Source organism: Arachis stenosperma, chromosome 5 (assembly GCF_014773155.1).
Source record: "Arachis stenosperma cultivar V10309 chromosome 5, arast.V10309.gnm1.PFL2, whole genome shotgun sequence".
Classification (NCBI taxonomy): domain Eukaryota; kingdom Viridiplantae; phylum Streptophyta; class Magnoliopsida; order Fabales; family Fabaceae; genus Arachis; species Arachis stenosperma.
In genome coordinates this window covers 117622807-117630060 of record NC_080381.1, presented here as the reverse complement: position 1 = coordinate 117630060, position 7254 = coordinate 117622807, and the positions used below count along the sequence as shown (strand labels likewise).

Below are 7254 nucleotides of genomic sequence, written 5' to 3'. Positions count from 1 at the left end.
TTGTTGCTATTGAAGCAAGCTATGGTCACCTTGTAAATCTCAGTCAGGCAGACTCAAATGGGTGTAGGTAATAAACGAAAATAACATAAAAGATAAAGATAGAGATACTTATGTAATTCATTGGTAGGAACTTCAGCTAAGCGCATGAAGATGCCTTCCCTTCCGTCTCTCTGCTTTCCTACTGTCTTCATCCAATCCTTCTTACTCCTTTCCATGGCAAGCTCGTGTAGGGTTTCACCATTGTCAGTGGCTACCTCCCATCCTCTCATTGGAAATACGTTCCTGACGCTCTGTCACAGCATCGGCTATCCATCTGTCGGTTCTCAATCAGGCCGGAATAGAATCCAGTGATTCTTTTGCATCTGTCACTAACGCCCCGCCCTCAGGAGTTTGAAGCACGTCACAGTCATTCAATCATTGAATCCTACTCAGAATACCACAGACAAGGTTTAGACCTTCCGGATTCTCTTGAATGCCGCCATCAGGTCCTGCCTATACCACGAAGATTCCGATTAAAGAATCCAAGAGATATTCACTAGAGCCTCGAATGCTTGTAGAACAAGAGTGGTTGTCAGTCACTTTGTTCATGAGTGAGAATGATGATGAGTGTCAATCATCACCTTCATCAAGTTGAAGAACAAGTGATATCTTGGACAAAGAACAAGCGGAATTGAATAGAAGAACAATAGTAATTGCATTAATACTCGAGGTACAGCAGAGCTCCACACCTTAATCTATGGTGTGTAGAAACTCCACCGTTGAAAATACATAAGAACAAAGTCTAGGCATGGCCGAATGGCCAGCCTCCCAAAGAGGGTTCAATCATAAAAACATGATCAAAAAGATTGATTAAAATACAATAGTAAAAGGTCCTATTTATAGGAAACTAGTAGCCTAGGGTGTACAGAGATGAGTAAATGACATAAAAATCCATTTCCGGGCCCACTTGGTGTGTGCTTGGGCTGAGCAATGAAGCATTTTCGTGTAGAGACTCTTCTTGGAGTTAAATGCCAGCTTTTATGCCAGTTTGGGCGTTTAACTCCCATTTTGGTGCCAGTTCCGGCGTTTAACGCTGGAATTTCTTGAGGTGACTTTGAACGCCGGTTTGGGCCATCAAATCTTGGGCAAAGTATGGACTATCATATATTGCTGGAAAGCCCAGGATGTCTACTTTCCAACGCCATTGAGAGCGCGCCAATTGGGCTTCTGTAGCTCCAGAAAATCCACTTCGAGTGCAGGGAGGTCAGAATCCAACAGCATCTGCAGTCCTTTTGAGTCTCTGGATCAGATTTTTGCTCAGATCCCTCAATTTCAGCCAGAAAATACCTGAAATCACAGAAAAACACACAAACTCATAGTAAAGTCCAGAAAAGTGAATTTTAACTAAAAACTAATAAAAATATACTAAAAACTAACTAGATCATACTAAAAACACACTAAAAACAATGCCAAAAAGCGTACAAATTATCCGCTCATCACAACACCAAACTTAAATTGTTGCTTGTCCCCAAGCAACTGAAAATCAAATAAGATAAAAAGAAGAGAATATACTATAGACTCCAAATTATCAATGAAACTAAGCTCCAAATTAGATGAGCGGGACTAGTAGCTTTTTGCCTCCGAACAGTTTTGGCATCTCACTTTATCCTTTGAAATTCAGAATGATTGGCTTCTTTAGGAACTCAGAATCCAGATAGTGTTATTGATTCTCCTAGTTAAGTATGATGATTCTTGAACACAGCTACTTTATGAGTCTTGGCCGTGGCCCAAAGCACTCTGTCTTCCAGTATTACCACCGGATACATACATGCCACAGACACATAATTGGGTGAACCTTTTCAGATTGTGACTCAGCTTTGCTAAAGTCCCCAATTAGAGGTGTCCAGGGTTCTTAAGCACACTCTTATTGCCTTGGATCACAACTTTATTTCTTTCTTTTTCTTTCTTTTTTTTTCGTTTTTCTCCTTCTTTTTCTCTTTTTTTTTGTATTCACTGCTTTTTCTTGCTTCAAGAATCATTTTTATGATTTTTCAGATCCTCAGTAACAGGTCTCCTTTTTCATCATTCTTTCAAGAGCCAATAATTTTAACATTCATGAACAACAAATTCAAAAGACATATGCACTGTTCAAGCATACATTCAGAAAACAAAAAGTATTGTCACCACATCAAACTAATTAAGCTAGTTTTAAAGATGAATTTGAAATCCTGTACTTCTTGTTCTTTTGTGATAAAAACAGTTTTCATTTAAGAAAGGTGATGGATTCACATTCATAGCTTTAAGGCATAGACACTAAGACACTAATGATCATAAGACACAAACATGGATAAACATAAAGCACTAAAATTCGAAAAATAGGAAAATAAAGATCAAGGAGATTAAAGAACGGGTCCACCTTAGTGATGGCGGCTCTTTCTTCTTCTTGAAGATCCTATGGAGTGCTTGAGCTCCTCAATGTCTCTTCCTTGTCTTTGTTGCTCCTCTCTCATGATTCTTTGATCTTCTCTAATTTCATGGAGGAGAATGGAATGTTCTTGGTGCTCCACCCTTAGTTGTCCCATGTTGGAACTCAATTCTCCTAGGGAGGTGTTCAGTTGCTCCCAGTAGTTTTGTGGAGGAAGGTGCATCCCTTGAGGTATCTTAGGGATTTCATGATGAGTGGGGTCTCTTGTTTGCTCCATCTTCTTCTTAGTGATGGGCTTGAGGTCATGCCTTCTCAGTTGAACTGGCTTTGGATGCCATAAATGGTTATGGAAAAACAAAAAGCAATGCTTTTACCACACCAAACTTAAAAGGTTTGCTCGTCCTCGAGCAAAAGAAGAAAGAAGAGAGTAGAAGAGGAAGAAATGGAGGAGAGGGAGAGTGGTAGAGGTGATTGGTGAATGGGTGAAGAAGAAGAGAGGGGGTGGTGAGGTAGGTGGGGATCCTGTGTGGCCCACAGATCCTTAGGTGTCAAGGAAAAGTCATCCCTGCACCAAATGGCATTCAAAAACACGTTTTGAGCCAATTCTGGCGTTAAACGCCGGGCTGGTGCCCATTCCTGGCGTTTAACGCCAGGTTCTTGCCTTTTCCTGGCGTTTAACGCCAGTCTGGTGCCCCTTTCTGGCGTTAAACGCCCAGAATGGTGCCAGACTGGGCGTTAAACGCCCAACTGCTAGCCTCACTGGCGTTTAAACGCCAGTGAGTTCTTCCTCCAGGGTGTGCTGTTTTTCTTCCTGTTTTTCATTCTGTTTTTGCTTTTTCAATGGATTTTTTGACTTCTTATGATCATCAACCTACAAAAAAGATAAAATAACAAAAGGAAATAGTTAATTATAAAACATTGGGTTGCCTCCCAACAAGCGCTTCTTTAATGTCATTAGCTTGACAGAGGACTCTCATGGGGCCTCACAGATACTCAGAGCAATGTTGGAACCTCCCAACACCAAACTTAGAGTTTGAATGTGGGGGTTCAACACCAAACTTAGAGTTTGGTTGTGGCCTCCCAACACCAAACTTAGAGTTTGACTGTGGGGGCTCTGTTTGTCTCTGATTTGAGAGAAGCTTTTCAAGCTTCTTCTCCATGATGACAGAGGGGTATCCTTGAGCCTTAAACACCAAGGATTCTTCATTCACTTGAATGATCAGTTCGCCTCCATCAACATCAATCACAGCCTTTGCTGTGGCTAGGAATGGTCTGCCAAGGATGATGGATTCATCCATGCACTTCCCAGTCTCTAGGACTATGAAATCAGTAGGGATGTAATGGTCTTCAACCTTTACCAAAACATTCTCTACAAGTCCATGAGCTTGTTTTCTTGAATTGTCTGCCATCTCTAGTGAGATTCTTGCAGCTTGTACCTCCAAGATCCCTAGCTTCTCCATTACAGAGAGAGGCATGAGGTTTACACTTGACCCTAAGTCACACAGAGCCTTCTTGAAGGTCATGGTGCCTATGGTACAAGGTATGGAAAACTTCCCAGGATCTTGTCTCTTTTGAGGTAATTTCTGCCTAGACAAGTCATCCAGTTCTTTGGTGAGCAAAGGGGGTTCATCCTCCCAAGTCTCATTTCCAAATAACTTGTCATTTAGCTTCATGATTGCTCCAAGGTATTTAGCAACTTGCTCTTCAGTGACATACTCATCCTCTTCAGAGGAAGAATACTCATCAGAGCTCATGAAAGGCAGAAGTAAGTCCAATGGAATCTCTATGGTCTCATTTTGAGCCTCAGATTCCCATGGTTCCTCATTGGGGAACTCAGAGGAGGCCAGTGGACGTCCAGTGAGGTCTTCCTCAGTGGCGTTCACTGCCTCTTCTTCCTCCCAGAATTCGGCCATGTTGATGGCTTTGCACTCTCCTTTTGGATTTTCTTCTGTATTGCTTAGGAGAGTACTAGGAGGGAGTTCAGTGACTTTCTTGTTCAGCTGTCCCACTTGTGCTTCCAAATTCCTAATGGAAGACCTTGTTTCAGTCATGAAACTTTGAGTGGTTTTGATTAGATCAGAGACCATGGTTGCTAAGTCAGAGGGGTTCTGCTTAGAATTCTCTGTCTGTTGCTGAGAAGATGATGGAAAAGGCTTTGCCATTGCTAAACATGTTTCTTCCACCACTATTGTTATTGAAACCTTGTTGAGGTTTCTCTTGATTCTTCCATGAGAAATTTGGGTGATTTCTCCATGAAGAATTATAGGTGTTTCCATAGGGTTCTCCTATGTAATTCACCTCTTCCATTGAAGGGTTCTCAGGATCATAGGCTTCTTCCTCAGATGAAGCATCCTTAGTACTGCTTGGTGCATTTTGCATTCCAGACAGACTTTGAGAAATCAAATTGACTTGTTGAGTCAATATCTTGTTCTGAGCCAGTATGGCATTCAGAGCATCAATCTCAAGAACTCCTTTCTTCTGATTTGTCCCATTGTTCACAGGATTCCTTTCAGAAGTGTACATGAATTGGTTATTTGCAACCATTTCAATCAGCTCTTGAGCTTCTGTAGGCGTCTTCTTCAAATGAAGAGATCCTCCAGCAGAGCTATCCAAAGACATCTTGGATAGTTCAGAGAGATCATCATAGAAAATACCTATGATGCTCCATTCAGAAAGCATGTCTGAGGGACATTTTCTGATTAATTGTTTGTATCTTTCCCAAGCTTCATAGAGGGATTCTCCATCCTTCTGTCTGAAGGTTTGGACTTCCACTCTAAGCTTACTCAATTTTTGAGGTGGAAAGAACTTTGCCAAGAAGGCATTGACTAGCTTTTCCCATGAGTCCAGGCTTTCTTTAGGTTGTGAGTCCAACCATGTCCTAGCTCTGTCTCTTACAGCAAAAGGGAATAGCATCAGTCTGTAGACCTCAGGGTCAACCCCATTAGTCTTGACTGTGTCACAGATTTGCAAGAACTCAGCTAAAAACTGATGAGGATCTTCCATTGGAAGTCCATGGAATTTGCAATTCTGTTGCATTAGAGAAACTAATTGAGGCTTAAGCTCAAAGTTGTTTGCTCCAATGGCAGGGATAGAGATGCTTCTCCCATAGAAGTCGGGAGTAGGTGCAGTAAAGTCACCCAGCACCTTCCTTGCATTGTTTGCATTGTTGTTGTTTTCGGCTGCCATGTGTTCTTCTTCTTTGAAGAATTCGGTCAGGTCCTCTAAAGAGAGTTGTGCTTTGGCTTCTCTTAGATTTCTCTTCAAGGTCCTTTCAGGTTCAGGATCAGGCTCAACAAGAATGCTTTTGTCTTTGCTCCTGCTCATAAGAAAGAGAAGGGAACAAGAAAATGTGGAATCCTCTATGTCACAGTATAGAGATTCCTTGAAGTGTCAGAGGAAAAGAAGGGTAGAAGACAGAAGTAGAAAATTCGAACTTGTCCAAGAAGAGGGAGTTCGAATTTTTATATGAAGGAATAGTGTTAGTCCATAAATAGAAGGATGTGAGAAGAAGGGAAGTAATTTTCGAAAATTTAAGTAAAGATTTTGAAAACATTTTGAAAAACACTTAATTGATTTTCGAAAATAAGAGTGGAAAAGAAGTCAAGTGATTTTTGAAAAAGATTTTGAAATTAGAAATTAAAAAGATTTGATTGAAAACTATTTTGAAAAAGATGAGGTTAAGAAGATATGATTAGTTTTAAAAAGATGTAATTGAGAAGATATGATTTGAAAACAATTTTAAAAGATATGTTTTGAAAACAATTTTAAAAGATTTGATTTTGAAAATTAGTGACTTGCCTAACAAGAAAAGATATGATTCAAACATAAAACCTTCCTCAACAGAAAAGGCAAAAAATGTTCAATCAAATCATTAATTGTTAGTAAGTATCTTTGAAAAAGGAAAGAAATTGATTTTGAAAACATTTGATTGAAAAGATATGATTTGAAAAAGATTTGATTTTGAAAAACTTGAAAAAATTGATTTGAAAACAAAATTCTCCCCCTTGTGCCATCCTGGCGTTAAACGCCCAGAATGGTGCACATTCTGGCGTTTAACGCCCAAGCTACTACCTTTTTGGGCGTTAAACGCCCAGCCAGGCACCCTGGCTGGCGTTTAAACGCCAGTCTGTCTTCTTCACTGGACATTTTCGAATGCTCAGCCTTTTCTGTGTGATTCCTCTGCAGTATGTTCTGAATCTTCAATTCTCTGTATTATTGACTTGAGAAGACACAAATTAAAAATATTTTTGGATTTTTAATAATCAAAATGCAACTAAAATCAAATAACAATGCATGCAAGACACCAAACTTAGCAGTTTGCATACTACTGACACTAATGAGAATGCATATGAGACACATAAACACTCAAGTCAAGAGAATTCAAAGATCAAAACAAGGAAATCATCAAGAACAACTTGAAGATTAATGAAGACACATGCATGAATGCAATAAGAACAGAAACATGCAATTGACACTAAACTTAAGATGAGACTCTAGACTCAAACAAGAAATATTTTTGGATTTTATGATTTTGTAAATTTTTTTTTGTGCTTTTTCGAAAATTATATGGAAAAGAAAATAAAGGTATCAAAATTCTTAATGAGAATTCCAGGAATCATGCAATGTTAGTCTAAAGCTTTAGTCTAAAGGAATTAGACATAGCTAGCTAAGCTTCAGCAGGACATTGCATTCAAGAGCTAAATTGATGATGATCAATCAGCTTTGGTGATGATGAGAACATCACCTTGAAACACTAGAATTCATTCTTAAGAACTCTGAAAAAAATACCTAATCTAAGCAACAAGATGAACCGTCAGTTGTCCATACTCGAACAATCCCCGGCAACGGCG

At 39.7% G+C, this 7254-nt stretch overlaps 1 non-coding gene across 1 annotated transcript; it reads left to right on the top strand.

Moving 5' to 3' along the window:
- The first annotated feature begins 5077 nt into the window (after window positions 1-5077).
- LOC130983669 (small nucleolar RNA R71) lies at window positions 5078-5185 on the top strand. The gene has a single exon (XR_009087649.1). It is a non-coding gene; the product is annotated as a small nucleolar RNA R71 (small nucleolar RNA).
- The last annotated feature ends 2069 nt before the right edge of the window (window positions 5186-7254 follow it).